The sequence below is a fragment of the Felis catus genome, chromosome B1 (assembly GCF_018350175.1).
Source record: "Felis catus isolate Fca126 chromosome B1, F.catus_Fca126_mat1.0, whole genome shotgun sequence".
NCBI lineage: Eukaryota > Metazoa > Chordata > Mammalia > Carnivora > Felidae > Felis > Felis catus.
Genome location: NC_058371.1, coordinates 25,085,253 through 25,105,511, shown reverse-complemented (window position 1 = coordinate 25,105,511; position 20,259 = coordinate 25,085,253). Strand labels below are relative to the sequence as shown.

Here is a 20,259-nt window from a genome sequence, read left to right as displayed (position 1 = left end):
TTTAATCCTTACTTTAACAGAAGAACTGAGAAATAGGTAAGTGACTAGCCCATATCACAGTAAATCTCTTCAGTATTTCCACCAGAATTGATTCTGATGAAATATTTTTAAAATATATAATTATTTGTAAAAATAAAAAAATGAAATATGATTACATATATGTAAAAAATAACCAAAACATTCATTTAATCAAAAATTAATATATGTATTAAAAGACATATAATATATATGTACACAATAAAAGATAATACATATATTCCCATTCCTGTTTGTTATAACTATGAAAATAGAGATATTCCTTATACACTTATTAATAAAATAGATGGCCCAGGGTGTTTTTTCCTTTTTTTTCAGAGAGAAATGTTTACTGTGTCTAAACTAAACCACCAATTCATTTGTCTGGTTTAAGAAAGCGTATCTCATTGGAAATCTCATGACTATCCTCAGAAGAATTTATAGAGCTGCCACTAGCCTGGCTAGGTTTTCTTTTTATTCAACTTCCTATAATTTGAAACTCAATAGCACTTCATTACCATTGTAGAAATGCTATTATTTTATAGTTATGTGTAAGTACAAAGATGACTTCCTTGTCTGCTAAAATAATTATTAGAATATCTGCTAAAATATGTATTAGTATATAAAAGACAATTTATTTCTGCTAATTGTTTAAGCAAATAAATACTTTCTGAAGTTGTAAGATATAACTGCCTTCATTTTTTTTCTTCATGTTCCTTCAGCTGACAAGCAAAAATTGGAAACGCACTGCAAAACCTTTCTCAGATTGTTAAATCATTTTATTATGTGTGCCAAGGTTTAAAATCCTCCTCATCGTTAAATGATAAAATTAAAATGTTTTAATTGCCATTATGCCACTGTTCCTTGAATATGGCATCTAAAAATTAGAGCGTGGTGAAAAAGGCGGAATTATTTTTTGGACTACGTGCAGTTTGGCTTGTTCATGCAGTTACAAAAAACAAATGTTTGTCCAACAAAATGCTAAGAATCATATCTCCTGGGAAACTTATACAAGGTCATAGTTTCGTGAGCATTAAAAAAAATTATCTTGTAAAAGCAAACTAGCATGTAACGTGAGAAAGTAAAGAAGTGGTTGGGGGAAAAATCTGATTCTGTTGTTTGCAACATCTATTAAGAAAAAGTAAATAAATTACCATCCTCTTAAAATACCACATTTCATATGCAAATACATTCAAAGAGTAATGATCAAATTCCAGCAATATTACAGAGAAGGCAGGAGTCAGACTTGGAACAAAACTGCTGAGGGGCACGTATTGAAAACGGGGGTGTGCAAGTGTGTAATATTTGTATAATGTGCAGTATTGGGACACTTAGCTGAGGGTACATAGGTGGTGAAACTCATGAAGGATAGACAACTGTGACTTCTACCAACTCTTGGGCCCTGTTGATTTCATTCACTACTGAGTCCCCATGTGCCAAGTGCCTGGCACATAAAAGACTCTCAACAATTACTTGTTGAATGACTGATTGAGTAAACAGTAAACAATCTAGTGAGACAAAGGTATAAGAATTGATTTGATATCAGAATTTATAGACAGTTCATCACAGATTAGGCAAAATGACTCCTGTGTTTATAAATCCAACAAAATGACTCCTTTGTTAATAATACTAAGTTTTACAAACAAATATCACAAGCATGAAAACATTTGCCTTTGGCGAAGGAAAGGGGAGGAGATGGAATGCTGTATAAACAGAATCATTTTGTTCAGATATCCACACTGCACACTAATTGCCCACACAGAAATATACGTGACTGGCATATTAAAATATGAGTATCATGTTACTCTTCTCTTCAAAACATTCCAAAGGCTCACATGACATTCAGGGTAACAGCCATGGGTCCCAGAGATCCTCAATTCTTGGAGCTTATCGCCTGCAGGCAGGCTTCATCTACCTCACACTGCTCCAGCCACACCTGTCCCCTCCCTCAGCTCCTATGTCAAGTCCTTCCGACTATCCTATCCGTGCCCATGGACTCTGCATTTCCCACATCCACACCCACACCCACACCAGCAAGGCTGGCTCACTCTCTCGTGTCCTTTAGATCTTTACTCTGTCACCTTCTCCATGGGACACTCTTTGGCAACCCTGTCTTAGATTGTATTTCCTGTATTTTTCCTGCCTTGTTTTCATGTATCACTATATACTTTCCTACATATTCTATTTATATATTGTTTATATTATCTGTCTCCCTCACTACAATGTAAGCTTCATGAGGGTAGGAGTTTTTGTCTGTTTTGCAGTTGGTTAGTCTATTGTTTGTACCTTAAACCGAATATTGTTTGGAACACAACATATGTTGACTTAATGAATGAACAATGAGTTAGTTAACCAAATTTTTAAAAATTGGAGGGGCTTTCTGGTTGAATTTTATTTCCAGTTTTTTAAAAGATGCTAATTGATTGAAATGATAAATATTAAATGAAATAGCAATTATTAAAAAGAAAGAAACAAAGCTTTGTGTCCAAAAAAGGAAAAGCATCACTTCTCTTCCAGGTATCATGCAACAGAGTTTTTGGTAACAGAAAAATTTTAGGTTAAGGGTTCTTAATCTGGAGTTCATGGGTCCCTAACAATTTCAGATGGGGTCTCTGAGCCTGTTTTTTTGTGTTATGCTCAGTACTTATTTTACTGGTAAGATGGACTATCGCCTCCTTCACATACTCAAAGACAATGTTTACAAAGGTATAGTCTCTTTACCACCTATGTTGGTATAACCAGGGTGGGAGGGGGTGCTTACAAAAACTGTATATTCCTGGGCCTGTCTCCAGACATAATGAAACCAGAATCTCTGGATGACTGACCCAAGACATTACGTTTTGAAATGAGTTTTCCAGTTGATTTTCATCAAAATTTTATTTCAGAATTCACTGCCTCCAGTAGGCGTGATCCCCAAAATGTGATAACCATTTCACACGGCTGTTTCTAAGATTACATAGTGTCGAGGTATACAAAGGTAGATAGCTATTCTCCTTGTTTCCCTCGCAAGGGGACTGATGTTCGGGGAGGAGTGATCTGACGTAGGTTAAGTCCAAGGTTTTTGCACTCCCTGTTTCCTTTCTGAAGATGAACTACTTCCATAAAGAATTCAAAAGGGTCTTCCTAATATTGTAGCCACAGCATTTCCAGGAGCACTCAAGAAGACATTTACTGAATTTTTCAATGTTAACAACTAAATATATAGAGCAATGTAGATAAAAAAAAAAACCAGGCAAAATGAAATTTTAGAAGCACCGCATGATACTTCTACACAGTTTATAAACATTGGGGCCTCTTCATCTCCAGCTGGCCATCTTCATGGCCAGCATCTCCCAGCAGTGCTTGCAGGCCAACAGTTTCACATGTACAAGTTTTCAGCCTTGCCTACACTGCCCTTGAAAGCAGGATGTATGTGCTTACATCTCTTTTATATGGGACTTGACAGGTGGTAGATCCCTCAAACAAGATGGTCTCTGTGGCCCCTCAGGTTAGAAAGCTGGGATCAGCTCCAGAGTTTCCACTGATGTTGACTGAGCGCCTACTACAGTATGTTCTAGGTACTTGCACAGACTGCAGAAAATCAGTTTGAGGCAACTTCATTAAACCTGCAGTGTTACTAATAGGTTCAAATGGCCGCACTGCTCATTTCATTCTGCAGTTGCCATCATTGAAAACATTGTCCATTTTTAGAACACAACCTTAATTGTGGCTTAGATGAACTATATTAAACTCAAAAATTGCATTTAAAATCTTTGTTCTTGATACATTTCTATTTCTGTGCATGATGCTCTGGTTGCACTGAGAATTTTTTTTTATTTTTTTTTTAACGTTTATTTATTTTTGAGACAGAGAGAGACAGAGCATGAACAGGGGAGGGGCAGAGAGAGAGAGGGAGACACAGAATCAGAAGCAGTCTCTGAGCCATCAGCCCAGAGCCCGACGCGGGGCTCGAACTCATGGACCATGAGATTATGACCTGAGCTGAAGTCAGACGCTTAACCGACTGAGCCACCCAGGCGCCCCTGCACTGAGCATTTTTAAATGTAGCTCCCTTCTTCAGAGTATTGTGAACTCCTTATCTAAATCCAGCACTATGCCCCACTCACATTGCTTGATAAATGTTTACTAAGTAAAAGAATAAAAACAAAATTATTTTAAAAGCCATCATTTCTATGTCCATTTTGTTGGATTATTTAGAATATGCGCCAGTCGAACAAATAGGATTATATATTAATAAAAATGCTCCTGTCACATTATCTTATTATAATAATGACTAGGAGGTTCTTAGATGTTAAATCAGGAGGGATGAAGCCACAGGTAGGAGCATATTACAAACGATATAAAATGAAGTAGAAAATTATTTTATAAAATATATCAGTCATGAGAGAAAAAAGAGAGTAGTATAATATTAATTTATTCTTAAGAGAGCAAGGCAAGTGTAATTACTGTAATTAAAGAATTTCGGTATTATAGGAAATTCTAAGGATACTAAGAGGAATAAAATATGAGCAGTCTTCCAGAGGGAACGGATGGATAAACAAATAATGCTAAGTGAGACTGACAGTAAAAACAAAGTTCACACAAACCCTCATTGGGAGTCTGGTGGTTTTAGCCACACTCACCCCTTCTCCCCCACCAAGAAGTAATTCAACCTTTACTTTTTGCCTCTGTGTTATGGTATAGCGTGAAAATAGTTGAAAAGAGAAACTATTCATCCTTTATCCAAATTATCATCACTTATCATCTTCTCCAAAACACTTTATTAAAGTATAGAATAGGCTCAAAGAGAACCAATACAAACCACAAGGTTGAACAATAAAGTAACGGCTGTATAAAAATTGTGACCCACAGTGCAAGTCTCTAGGTGACCAGCTGACACTAGAAGAGTCCTCCAATGTTGGCAGATGGCTATTCCAAAGCCATTTAATAAACAAAGCAGAATGATTTCAGGGACCACAGAACACAGAGTGTAAGTCATATATGGGTATACAAACAATCAAATGTCATCAAAGTTAAGACTTTCAATGCTGGCCAAAATTTAAGCATTAGAAGTCTATTACCATTAGGTGTGGTGTGCAACCGCGGTGGAGAAATTTTGGCAAGATTCGTAATTTTAGAGTTGGAGGGAGCCTTAACGATCATCCAGTCTCACTCCCTTGCATTATAGATAAGGGGTGTATCTATATGAAAGATAAATTGAGTTTCCCAGGGTCAAACTGGGCAAAAATTAAAACACAGAACTCCTACTTCCCAGCCCACTGTGATTTCTCCCAATTGAAGTTTTTATTTTTTAGAGCCTTGATAAGATAGTCAATAAAATGTTCTAACATGGGGGAGCCTGCTAAAGAATTCCCTTGTTATTTGAAATGCTAAGTTGACATTTGAGAAAACTCCAAAGTAGTAATTTGTTCCCTGTTACACAGAGTTCACTCTGTACAATGTATGAAAACAGTGATCTGATATTAAGTCACTACTACAATTTTGAAATCACAGATGTTGCTGACACTTCATATGTCAGTAGTTCAACATACTTCCAATGACCTTCTCAAACAGGGGCTAAATCTATAATTACCTTTTCCCCCTCAAACCAAGTTTGGTGACATTTCTACCATTATCCTACCTCTGGCATGTGTAATGAATACAAAAAAACCAAACCCACAGTTTTTCTTCACCTTGGAAAAAAGGTGTGCTTATTACTGTTGGTAAAAACCCTCAAAAAGTGTATTTATTATTCATTTGGCATCCAATTTTGTAAAACAGCGTATTAAACACAAAGCCTTATATAAAAGTAGACAGTCTTCTTTTGAAGAATAAAATTCAACTAACACACTAATCAGCTAAAAATGTGAGCCTTCAATGAAGTTCCATTACCACAGATCAATCTATTTCTTGTGTCCAGCTAATGAATAAAAATTCTTTCCTAATAGAATATGAATTTAAACAACCAGCAAACTATAGCTTGATTTTCTAAATGCAGCACTTCTAAGAGTTCTCTAAAAAAGCAGTTCTCTTTAAAGTTCTCCTTTTTCTTGCTTTATCTCTGGAGAATTTGTAAGTTGTGTGGAGCTCTATGTTTTTCATCTTTCTTTCTTTCCCTCCCCGTCTTTTATTCTCTGTCTCTTTTCTGTCTTTCTCTGGGACAGGAAGTTGAGGGTGTTGACCTCATCTGGATCCTTCCCAATGTCAGACGGTGGTCTTTTCAAAAAGGGTTCCTAGTTGTGGATTTCTTCCTGATTTTATTTTTTAGATAACTGTGTCAATAAATGAGCTCTAAATGTTTTTCCCCCCTTCCCTCCTCATAGCTCTAAAATGACTCAAGTGACTCCTTTGAGGCTAATTACTGGGCAGCCTCTTAGAGAAGTAAGTATTATCTCTTTGTTCATTGAAAGTGCACTGTGCCTTCCTGATGGGGGCAGGGGCGTTGGGCTGGGAGTGCAAGCAACAAGATGTCCTGTCCACAGTGCCCTCGGCTCACAGGCATCGGAGTGCGGGCTGCTGATACCCTGGACCTACTTCTCCTGCACAGCAAAGTTAATGCAGTGTTGCTATTATGATTTCCTATTCCCATCCGGTCTAAATAGTAACCCCTTTGATTTCTAGAAAAGGGAAATATTACATAAAAACTGCTTCCTGTGAATAAGCATACTAAAACTGGAATGCCACACAATATACTCTATAAAAAGATTTTTGTGCCCAATTCTTTTTATAAGTTTATGAGGAGGAGGATGGCCTGGGGAACACCCTCCCCAGTCACCCAGTATTGCTCTGTGTACATGTGCCTGGAATGCCATCCTGACTCCGGTCTGCCTGTTCCCGAGCCTACCCATGCTTCAAGCGAACGGAAATTATTCACGCTGGCCCCTCTGAAACTTGCCCAGCTGATTCTGCTCACTGCCACAGATTAGCGTCTAGGATTGTGCTTGGAATTTATTGAGTATTCACTAAAGAACTGATGAACATGTAAAGAAATGAATGCCAGCAGCCAGGGAGGTGGCCTCACCCTGATATATACTGTTTGTGACTCTTGTAGGTTTTCAAAATACGCTATCTTGTACTCATTTATATCTGAAAAGGACTGGCCTAATTATATGACAGTATTTAAAGGGCTGTGCTTCTTCTCTTCATAGTAGCTTTTTAATCTCCCACAGCCCATTGTGAAGTGCCTTCCTTGTTCATAAAAGCTCAGCAAATGTTGGTTGCCTAATTAAAAGACTTCCATAACCATTTTGCTCAAAGTCACTGGAAATCTTCTGTGCATCTATTCAGTCAGTCATCATGACACAGTTATTTGGATCTGATTACGCACTGGAGTTGCAAAGGCAAATAAAAAGTCTCTACCTTGGAAGATCTATCAGGGAATGGGCAAAACAAAAAAACATTTACAGTTCAAGACAATGACTGTGACTCTAAAGGTATGAGAGCACAGCCTTGGGATGACTAGGATTCTGAGAAAGGACCAAAGAACGCATAGGGACATACGTGGGGAGATGATGGTACGGACTGAAATAAAGGAACACAACGAGACTTTCCTCCCGTGTTTCCTGATAGCACACTTCTGCTATTTGAAAGATAAAAGGGATTACCACATATGAGTAGGTGTCTGCCGCTAAGGCCAGGAATATTTAGGAATCACAATGTAAACAACAAACACTAGTACTATGAGCACTGATTCTGAAAACAGATTCCATTCCTTTCTTCTGTGGAAAAGGCTGTTCAAGTTTCACACTGCGAGTGGAAAACAGGGTCTTATGGATGTAAAAATGTGTAGACAGAATGTGATCATGACGGAAGCCATCTTGTCAGTGAAATAGCATCTCATACCAAGGTGCCTTGGGATGAATTCACCATTTCTTTATGTGAAAATTCAGCACATCAGTCCACAAGGGATTTCTCAACACTTAAATACATGCACATTCATTTTCTTCCACGCCTTTAACAAACATTCACACCTTCAGCCTCTTCTTGCCCTTCCTCTCAACGCCTGCACTGTCCAGGGCATGTTCCTGCCTTCAGTGATAAACATTAAGTACTCCGTCACTACCCATCAGGCCACATTTTGGTGGAGCTTATCTTCCATAGTTTTAAATCATTACAAATTTAAAATACGGTAGCTGTTTGTCCCTTTCTCAAATACAAAATTATATTTATTACTGATTTCAAACTATGCATGGTCCTTTAAAGGAGGCATTTGTCCCAGCCTGTGCTCAGTCCCCCTGCAAAGTATTGTATTCAGTCTCCTTTTTCTACAAGTGAAGGCGTGTGTTCACCGACTTACCCAAGATCACAGAGCAAGTTGGTGGTTAAGCTGGCATGAGGCTCATCTCTTCTCTCTGATTCCAACGTGCTTTCTGTCATGCCATTGTATCTTCTTTATTTATATATAAGTCAATCGACATGGTATGCAAAGGTGCTTCCCAAGTCACACCGTGCCACATCTCTACATGTCTAGCAGTAACAGTATCAGTGGGGCATTTATCTCTGCTAACATCTAGCTCAATTACCTTGGAAGTAACGGAGAGAAAGCCCAGTTCTAGGAGCTTTTTTCCTTTGCCACCCTGCTCTGTATCTGTACTACAAGGCAGAAAGCCACTTTATAGGGACAGATAGGGCAGAATGAGACTCGTATTGTTGTTGGGACTCTAGCCTTTTCCCAGGAAGCTACGTAACTACTTGCTGCACAACCATTGGGCATATATGTTTTATCATTCAGCAGATGTATTTTCAACTTAGTCCATACAAATTCCATACAAATCTATTCAAGATAATTTTTATTAAAAATCTACCAATATTTTAGCTGCCATTTCATCCTGTAGTCTATAGTAACATATACCGTGCACGCCAAAAATAATTAAAAAGTCCACATTCACCTGGGACCTTTTCTTTCATAACTTGGCTGGCACATTATCTTGAACAGGAAGAACAAAATACCTCTGCATTCTTGTTTTTGGTAACTTGTTCTTACTGCAGATGCATCTGTTCTCATCTCAGTATTATCCCCTTTGGAAAGCAGAAGAAATGAACAGGGTTGTAATCAAAGTAACTCTACAAGGTGCTGGAGCTCACTCTACCCACAGTCTTTAGAGAAGAGTGCTGAACACGTTTTATTAGTTGCACTACTATTTCTAGGCTCCCATAACTCTATCATTTTATTGTTGGTCACTAGGATGCATAGGTACCATTAGCGCAAAAAATAAAAATAAATCAGAAGTACCTGGCCTTCCTCTTTGTCGTCGTAGACAACATACATCTGGCAATTTTGCATTGAAATATCTTGACTATCAAGGTAGCCTCTTATATATTAGGAAAACAAGCAAAGGGGTTTAGGAAATGCTTTTATCTGGTTGCCAGCATTCAAGGAACTTCACAAAAGACCGTTATCTAGCATGTCAACGGTGTGTGACTGAATATGTATCAGGTTGTCCACATTGTGGGAACAAGATCACTGGAATTTGGGCCTTGTGACTAAAATTTCATACTGTTAGTCACAAAGAAGAATATCTGCTTGGAGTGATTCTGACCTCTTTACTATAAAGTAACAGTAACTATAGAAGAGGAATGTTTTAAAAATATGACCTGATAAAATATAGATTGGTTTCTTCAGATCTATTCAAAGAATAAAAGATTGTAATCTGATACATATTCATACTACAGGGATATTCACTATTTTGTTTTTCCCATTGATTTATTACAGATACTTGTTTATGAAAAAGCTGTAATTTTGTTTAGCTTCAGAGTAGGTCTGTTGAAACCAGTGAACTTGGTAGATTTCATGTAGATTAAAAAGCTTTTTGTGCTCAATTGTCTCCAAATTGGGACTGGTCATTTCTGGTCATGAGGAAGCAACATTGTTCTAATAGCTGTTTAGAGTTATTATTTTTGGCTTATTATTCTCTGATGAGGAAACAGAAACCTGACATTTTGCTGGATTCCCAGGACCTATGTCTTTAAAGACTAGGATTATCAACCTTCCCCAGAGAGTTGTCTGTTAGAGAAAGAGGGCCATCTGGGACTAGAGTTGCAGTGCTATTCATGGGGACATGAAAGAGCTTAGAAGGGCCAGAAGGAGAAAATGGCAGCTAATTCACTTCCTTTTTCTGCAGTTGTCCAAGGGATAAAATAAATGAAAGAGATAAACTAAAATAAAAGGAAGAGAAAAAAGATGAAATTTGAATACAGTGGAAAGTTTTTCCCCCAGAGTCAATACTCAAGTTCAAGGCTATTAGGGGTAAAAATTGCAAGGTCATGGATGTGGGGTGAGGCCTTGGGCAATTAGTAGAGTTGATGCTGGAGGACACCGAGAACAAAAGCTTCCTGAAGCCTGAGAGTCTTAGAAAGAGGGATCTTTGTCTTCTTATTTTAGAAGGGTAGATGTGTTGTGGCCAAGGGCACATGGTCAGATGTAATCTAGACTCACACAAAAGAAAAAGCAACACATGTAAACACAAGGCAACAGGAGACACTCTTTTTTTCTTCATCAAGTTGATGCATTCATGTGTCGTATTTACCAAGTGTTACTTAGAATTGTGTCATAACCTTGGCCTTTGAGCAATTCCAATCTAATTAGGGAAGAGAGGTCTCAAACACAATTAATTTAAAACACAGCAATAAAAATTTCTCTAAATCTTTATGGTGAAAGCATATTTGCATTTGTTACCACATTTAAGTATCGTTATTTTATTATAATATCAAATGATGTTGATATGGAACATGTGCCCCACGTACAAAAGTTATGAAGCAACTATTACAGTGATTCTCCCATAAATCCACCACCTCACCATGGAACTGGGGTATGATTTGAGCCCATTTATATGCTCCTTCCTATCTCATCTTTGCCTTCCTCCACTCTTAAGTTTTTTTTTATTTTGTTTTTTATTCCCTTGCTTTTAAAAAACAGGGGCTGGGGCACCTGGGTGGCCGACTCTTGATTTCAGCTCAGGTCACGATCTCACTGTGGTGGGTTCGAATCCTATGTCGGGCACATGCTGAGTGTGGAGCCTGCTTGGGATTCTCTTTCTCCTTTATTTCTGACCCATCCCTGCTTGCTCTCTCTCTCCCTCTCTCTCTCTCTCTCTCAAATATTTAAAAAAATAATAAAAAATTTAAAAATATTTAAAAAAATAATAAAAAATTTAAAAATAGACGCTTTAAACTGTGAATATATGTGTGTACTTAAATGGGATATTACTTAGTTCCTTTTGAGCTCTACAAACATATTGAACTCTATGTAGTTTTCTGAAATGTGCTTCTCTTACACCCATCACCATTATATTACAAACAACTAGTGTAGTGGGTTGAAGTGCTTAATTTATTTTATATCTGTACAATATGCCATCGTGTTGATATTCTACAATGCATTCATCCATTTCTTCACAACTGCGTACTTGGATTATTTCTAGTTGTTTTGCTATTAGAACATTAATGCAATGCATACTATTGTACACATTTCTTGAGGGGTAAGTTCAAGATTGTGTCCAAGGATATATACTTAGTAGTGAGAGTAATTTTAGATATGTGAATGTTTAAGATATAATGCCAAATTGTTTTCTAAAATTGTTATATCAATTATATTGATCTCTGGATTGTATACAAGTTTCTATGGATCCTAATCAACTCTGACATTTGGTATGTTAGACTTTTCAATTAGTGCCAATCTGGAGGGTGTAGAATCATTGTGATTTTAATTGGCATTCCTCTGACTTGAAAGCACTTTTTAAAATGCTTCCTTTAGATTGTGTTTTGATGAATTTAGAATTTCCAAATTTTAACATATAAAATGTACACATCTTATGTAATTAGTGTTTTGTGTTTATGAATTCCTCACTATTCGACTTCAAGGTTATAAATTTATCTGCTCATATTCTCACCGAAAATATTTCAAGTTCTCTTTTCATATTTAAATCATTAATCTTCCATCTAGAACCGTAGAGGAAGAGGAAGAGGAAGAGGAGAGGAGGATTTAATTTTATCCTTTTCCACACAGATAATCAATTTTCCAGGTATCCACACCCCTTCCCTCAAGGACATCCTCCCATACTATTGCGGGGTTGTTCTTGGCTTTCTCTCCTGTTTCATTAGCTAATTTGTCTATTCCTTCATAAGTATCACATTATATGAATTCAATATGTTTAAAAATGTTTGACATTTAAGCAGGCCAGTTCTCCCACCTTGCATGACTTCATTAATAATCTCTTGGCTATATTCTTCCGTCCATGGCTCTTCCAGAGATATTTTATTATCCATTTGTCAAGTTTCTTGAAAAACAGAACTTTGATTTTAACTGTAGAGAATGTATGGACCAACTTTGGGAGCATTGGTATCTTTACAATACTGACTCTTTCTATTTTGTGAGTATAATATATCCCTGTACTTATTTAGATCCCCTTTAATATCTCTCAGTAAAGTTTTATAATCCAGCATATGGTATAATGTGCAAAGTTACATCACATAAAGACTTCTTTGTAACATAGTTCTTGCTGCTTTCATAAATGGTAAATTTTAAAATACACATTTTCTAAACATTTGTGGGTTTGTTAAACTTACTATTTTTTTAATTTTATTTTTAACATTTATTTATTTTTGAGACAGAGAGAGAGAGCATGAACAGGGAGGGTCAGAGAAAGAGGGAGACACAGAATCCGAAACAGGCTCCAGGCTCTGAGCTGTCAGCACAGAGCCCGACGCGGGGCTCGAACCCACAGACTGTGAGATCATGACCTGAGCCGAAGTCGGATGCTTAACTGACTGAGCCACCCAGGCACCCCTTACTATTTTTAATAATTTGACTATTTTTGTCACATGTTCTTAGTAGAAAATCATATCATCTGCAAAAATTATGATTCTTAAGACTTTTATTGCCATTGCCTTCCCTGCATTTGGGAGAATCTCCAGCATAAAGTTGAAGACAGACCATGGTAGTGTGTCCCCATTAGAGATCCTGTTTCTTTCTTTTCTTTTTTTAACAATTTTTTTCATGTTTATTTTGAGAGTGGGCGTGGGGGAAAGGGGCAGAGAGAGAGGGAGACACAGAATCCAAAGCAAGCTCCAGGCTCTGAGCTATCAGCACAGAGCCCAATGGGGGTTTTGAACTTGAGGGTGAGGGGATGGAGAGATTATGACCTGAGACAGAGTCAGAAGCTCAATGGACTGAACCAGCCAGGTGCCCCAGAGATTCTATTTTTTTGTAGGCTTTTCTTTTTAAAATAGGTATTACTTTTTTAGGTTAAAATAGTTCTAGCTTGTTCCTGCTTTCTCAATTAAAAAAAAAAAAGGGTGTTGAATTTTGCCAAATGTTCTTTTATGAATCTGTTAAGATGACCATACTTTTCCCCCTTTAACTCACAAATGATTATTTAAAATGACACATATAGATTTTTTAAATGTCAAACCACCCTTTCTATTCCTAGAATTAAACTAATTTGATTAAAGTGTTTTATCTGGTTTTATACTGCTGAATTGCTCAGGTTTTAGCATCTATGTTCATGAGTGACATTTATTCTTTTCTATTCTCTGCACAAGTTTATTTTTTCAAGGTTTTTTTTTGGGGGGGGGGACAGAGAGAGACAGAGCATGAACGGGGGAGGGGCAGAGAGAGAGGGAGACACAGAATCGGAAACAGGCTCCAGGCTCTGAGCCATCAGCCCAGAGCCTGATGCGGGGCTCGAACTCACGGACCACGAGATCGTGACCTGGCTGAAGTCGGACGCTTAACCGACTGCGCCACCCAGGCGCCCACTGCACAAGTTTATAAAGAGATTGAAATGAATTGTTTCTTGAAAGCTAAGTACAATTTGCTTATAAAACTGTTTTTTGTTTCCTTTGTAGGAGAATTTTAAAGGTTTTTTATTTTTAAAAGTGTTATAAGATTATTTTTTTCTTGGTTGATTTCAGTGAAAGTCTATAATTTTTAATCATTTGTCTATGCCATCTAATTTTTCAAGTTTATCAACTTAAAGTTGTACATTATATTCCCTAATCTTTATCACTGATTATTCCACTATTTGTATTATTATTTGTTCCCTCTCTCTTGACTTGATAGAGGTCAGTATACTTATTTTTAGGTTTTCCACATTATCATTTTTTTTTGTCTCCTAATTTTATATTTGCTTTTATCCTTCATTTTTCTTTTCATCTTAAGTATTTCCTTTCTTGAGTTGGGTTTATATATCATTCTATTTCTTACTCCTTAAGACACCTGCTTCGTTATCATTCACTTTTTCTTCTTTTATAATGGCATTTAATGTTTTTACATTTCCCTGTAAGTACCTCTTTTTCTTACAACCCATATGTTTAATCTTTTTTTTTTTAATGTTTATTTATTTTTGAGACAGAAAGAGACAGAACACAAGTGGGGGAGGGGCAGAGAGAGAGGGAGACACAGAATCTGAAACAGGCTCCAGGCTCTGAGCTGTCAGCACAGAGCCTGACGCGGGGCTCGAACCCATGAACCGTGAGATCATGACCTGAGCTGAAGTCAGCCGCTCAACTGACTGAGTCACCCAGGTGCCCCCAACCCATATGTTTAGATGTACACTATATCTTATAATCCAATTATTTTTTAAAAAACTTTTTTAATATTTATTTTTTAGAGACAGAGAGAGAGAGAGACAGAGTGCCAGCAGGGGAATGGCAGAGAGAGAGACACAGAATCTTTCACAGTCTACAGTAGCAATTTTCAAAATACTCCATGTGTGATTGAGAACAATATGTATATTCTAATTCTAATTATTATATAGAGTTCTAAATATGCATCAGATTAAGCTTGCTTATTTTGTTGCTTAAAGCATTTGATGCTTTATTAACTTTTTACTCTTGATAGCCTCCCACCAAAATTGTAGATTTTTCAGAATTTCTATATAGTTCTATATATATATATATATATATATATATATATATATATATATATATAGGTGTTCAATGTTTTCTTTATGTTTTTAGTCCATTTTAGTTGTATATAGTTTATACTCATTATCATGGTGAACTGAAATTTTTGTCAATATTGGTGGCTTATAATTTTACGTGGTAGTTTTAATAATTTGTCTTAAATGTCTATATTTCACTTGTATTTACCTTTTATCTTTTCCTTTACCTTGCAACCTTTCTAAACTTTTACACATTACAGATCTTTGTAAACAGCATGTGACTGGAGTGTTTTCCATATAATAAACTTAATAATTATTTAAATCCATTTCCATTTATTGTGATTTTGTCACATTTCCCTTTTTATTTATCCCATTTTTAATATTTTGCATTTATTTGGTATTGACTGATGTTTTTGTTTGTATCACATTTTGTTCCTTAAAATTTATTCACCCAAGTTCTACTCTTTTATCTTTGAAAGTTTGCCATTTATTTTTAGCATGGCAAATTTACATTATAATAAAATCTAAAGTTAAAAACATATATTAATGCAACCCCCATTTCCTACAAAAGTACAAGAAACTTGGAGCTTCTGGACTCTGATCAGCCCTCTTCTGACTTTCGGCTCTAGCAGCAGCCTTCTGTTTCGTAATCTGTAACTGAAGGTCATTGCTTGATCTTAATAGGTGGGAGTTCTGTGGACCTAGGTTGGGGATTGGGAATGCTTTTTTGCCAGAGTGTTTTTGCTTCTGTCACTAGGTAGGAGAACTACTAACCTTGACGGGCTTAGCTCAGCCTGGGCTGGCTCAAGACTCAGTTTCCCAGTTTCCATGTTGTTCTTCCAGTCTGCCCACTACTCAGGTTCTGGGTCTTCCCTTTATTCCTAGCTCATGTTGGTGTGCTTTTAGAAGAGTGCTTCATTGGTGATCTTCTTACTCCTTGTGAGACTAATGGCATCTGAGTCTGTTCTTTCTGGAGTTCACTGTGAAGTTTCGTTGGGACAATACTGCTCTCAGCAGAAATCTCCCTTTCAGTCATTTTAATATCGCAGTAAAGTTGGAATTATTATCACTACATTTACTTCTATGTTTTGACATAGAGAGGCTAATTTGCAGAAGATACAACAGAAATTTAAGTGGGAGATTAGACTCTTGATTTTGTTTTATACTTCAATTTCATATTCTTTTTTACCTTAAAGCTATTAAAAGATGCAAATTATTGTACAAAGCAGCAACATACTAATGTTGAGGGGAGGCAGAATAAGGACATGATCAGAATTTTTGTTCTAGTTAGAGCAACTGTTGTTTTCATAGAATATGGTGGTATTCAGTCACACATGTACTTACACACTATACTTACTCATATTTTACACAGTTCTACTTATCCCTGCCCCTCAGTTTCCATGAGTTAGATTATCATCAGCTTTGCTACCATTGACTTGCGTCCTCTGTGACAGATTTCATGAAAATTATTTCCCACACTTATGTATCATTGTTACTCCAATCCTGCAGATGACTGAGACCAACGCAATGAATGACTTTCTCAGTGCCACTACCAGAAAGAGATCCAGGAATCAAACTGAATTTTGTTTCCGGAAGCCACTCTCTTATACTTTCTTTTATGAATTTTATGCAACAGCACAGTTTTCTAGGAGTGACAAAGAACTGGACAGTGATTGTAAGTCTGGGTAACAGCCCTACTTTTTAAATTTTCACAGGCCTACTTTCCAATGTATAGGTCAAAGAGTAAAAGTGCCTCTCCTTCAATTTTGTAAATAAACAACAGTCTTTGAAGTTCTGAAGTCTTCTATATTTTAAAGGCGGCCTTAAAAGCTGAGATTAATACTGATGTTTTAAAAATTCCTATATATTCCATCAGATGTGGGTTTTCCATATTAATGGCTAATCCTAAAGCTATGGCCAGAATAATGGGTTTTGGAGGTCTGACTCAATTAAGCCAACACTTAACTGATCTGTGACCTGGGAGTATGTTATCTATTTGTCAAGGCCTCATATTTTTCATCTACCAATTTTTACTAAATTGGTAAGTTTTGTGACAATTAAATGAGATAATGCATGTAGTCCAGGTCTGGTGCCAGCACACAGTTAATGCTAAAACAGTGTAGGAATTATAGGAATTTGGAAAAGGGAAATTATGGATAGGTTGTGTAATTTCCTATCTCCTACAAGTTTTATTGAAATTTATGTTTGAATGTTAAGATTAGCATCAAAATTTGCAATAAGAAACATATTATTAAAATATACACCCTACATAACTGGACATGATTTTGACCTTCCAATAGTTGTTAAATTAACATTCCATGTCTAGAAAAGTGAGATACTGCTTTGATAAAGTCTTTACAGATAACCAAATGGTCCAAAGCTCTTGAGTTTTCTTGAAGGGAAAGCATACAATGTAAAGAGATACAGCCACTCTAGTTTCTGTCCTCGAGAATAATGGTAGAATAGCTTAATACTGTAGGAGAACATCTGGGCAGCGCAGCTTTTTTGGTATAAAAAGTGGCACTTGGATTTCCCTTGATTTTTCTGTAGTTTATATAAAGCACTGCTTAACAATAAATCTACTTGTGTTCAGCCACCCATTCAACCTCATTTTTCCCCTCAGTGAACAAAGTTACTTCCTCTTGTGGAAAAATTTAATAAAACATTTGAATAAAATAACCCTTTGATACAGTTGAAAAAGAGGAAAGCACATTTGTCTTATCTGACTACATAACTTAAAAGCAATTCAGGAAGAAGACATTTATTGCCCAAGGGACTTTTATTTTTATTTTATTATTTGAACATAATGTGCTAGGTAACTGTTCTACTGGCCATTTAAAATAAAGAATGCCTTTCAGCAAAGTCCCTGGAATGCTCCCTGGCAGGTCCCCCCACCCCTTTCACCCCAACCTGAAGTCACTAGTGACATCAGCCTGGGGCCTGTCTCCAGAAGGAGATTTTAGACCTGAGGGGCAGTCATGGGGCTCTCCCACTCTGGGGACCACAAAAATCCCAAAAGTTTCTTAGTTAACACCCTTTAAAATATTGAGGCCTGTGGAAAACCTACGCACGGAAAGTCTGTTTCTATTTCAGTTGTGTATCAGTTAAGATGGAAAAATTTTAAAGTCCACACAGATGGTAAATAAATTTCTGCTACATGAGGCAGTTCCTGGAATAAAGCAATTTTCTCAAATAACAAGTGCCAACTTATTTTTTCAGTGGGACTTATTTTTAACTTTCCCAGGGAATAGTTGAGAGACTGGGAGCAGTGTCCTTCACCTTAGGAATCTGAGTCTCCTTCCAGAAGAAACTAATGCTGTTCTTGCTACAGACTTACGTGTATATATACGTGCATACATACATTGAATGAAGGGAGTGGTTGTTCATTTTCTTGGAGGAAGGAATGAAAGAGAGGCTAAGAAGTTGGAAATCTTGCAGAAATATTTACGTTTTAATTCAATGTTTAATTTTCTATAATTTATCCTAAACAGTGTAAAATTAAATCCAACACTTGCTTAAGAATTCATTAGATATCTTGAATTAATGACCATTGATCCTTGGGCATTCTTTTTTTTCTTATTTATTTATTTATTTATTTATTTATTTATTTATTTAGTGAGAGAGAGCGCGCGCATGCGCAGAGTTGGGGGGCGGGGCAGAGAGAATCCCAAGCCGGCTGTGGTGCTGTCAGTGCAGAGCCCAACCCAATCTTATGAACTGTGAGATCATGACCTGAGCCAAAATCAAGAGCCTACTGCTTAAGGGACTGAGTCACCCAGGTGCCCCAATCCTTGGGAATTCTTTACACACTATGAGACTTGGCCTGTGTCTCCAGAAGTCTTCAGTGCTCAAGTCTCCTAGGATATAGTTGAACCCCTGACAGTTTGCTGGGTCATGCTTCATTGGGAAGAAACACCCCTGGACTTCATCTGGCAGGAAATGCTAGTGTCTTAAACAAAACGATGCCATTTACTAAATCAGGGTGATGTAAACATTTCCTCTGAGTAGCAGAAGTTCCTTATTCATCAGAAACACAAACAATGACTATTAAATAATTAAACGGTTATAATATACTGATAGTTTTAGTGAGGGTATTACAGCAAGAGTGCTAAGTACACATCCCTTACAAATATGTTAACTTTTTCTTGGCAAAATATTGTATTCAGCACTATAGAGGGTTTATCAATCTATCAATAAATATTTACTAAGTGCCTAAATACTAGTCACTGTAAAAGTAAGGAAAAAAGGAAAACCTGTCTTTACCTTAAAGAGGTTATAGTTGAAGAGACAAATATGAAGGAATTAGAGAACCACCAAGAGGCAGACTGTGTGATGCTGAGCATCAGAGTGTGGAGGCGGAGGGTGACGTGCTAACCTGATATGTTAAGAGAGATCCTTCATGTAGATTGAGTATTTGTGACCTCTTCCTTCCACCCAAATGATGTTGAAGCCTTAATCCTCAATATGATGGTGTTAGGAGGTGAGGCCTTTGGGAAGTAATTAGTTTTAGATGAGGTCGTGAGGATAAAGCCTCCATGACAGAATCAGCATCCTATTAAAAGGGAGAGAAACCAAAGCTTCCTCTCTCCACCACGTAAGAACAAAGTAAGGTGGCCACCCATAAGCCAGGAAGAGACTCCGCGCCAGAATCCGAACACGCTGGCACCCTGATCTCAGACTTCTAGCCTCCAGAACTATAAGGAAACAATGTCTATTGTTTAAACCACCTAGCCTGTGGTATTTTGTTATAGCAGCCTGATGAGACTAAGACAGACACTCAATGCTCAGGTGAAATCTATCAGTAAACCATCCACATGGAACAGGAAGACAGGTTTTTAGAAGGAAATTTTTGAAGTACTTGTTTTTTAGTGACACGGTTATCATCTTTCCATTGCTGTGACAACTTTGTGTGACAAATTCTAATATTTGAAAGTAAATGCTGATAAATAAACAACATTCACTATGCTGACAACCAAACACAATTTACTATCAAACAACTATGTGGGAATCAGAGAAATGGGGAGCTGGGGGGAAACAGAAAGATTTCCTAATTCAATACCCTCCCCAGAACAATGAGGAAACAATCCTATGGAGGGCACAGGCTTGCTCCAGGTCACAGGTGCTGTCAGAGCTGGAAAGAGAACAACACTCTTCTAGGAGGTAACTAACCCTGTGCCCTCCCCCATTATAACGTAAGAACAATAACAGGTTCCACGTTACTCTTCTGTAGTATTTATGCAAAGATGTGTCAGTTTGACTTACTGAAAATAAAAGACCTCTAGAGTAACTGCCTAAATTTTCCTTCCTGGTTTTATTTGGTCACTAAGTCTCTTGTGGGTTTATACCAACGCAAAGTGCAGGTATTAACAATTAAATGAGAACATAT

At 37.1% G+C, this 20,259-nt stretch overlaps 1 protein-coding gene across 15 annotated transcripts in view; it reads right to left on the bottom strand.

Moving 5' to 3' along the window:
* The window catches only part of DLC1 (DLC1 Rho GTPase activating protein), a 484,735-nt gene that overhangs the window by 364,171 nt on the left and 100,305 nt on the right, over positions 1-20,259 (bottom strand). The gene's annotated exons all lie outside the window — the stretch shown is intronic.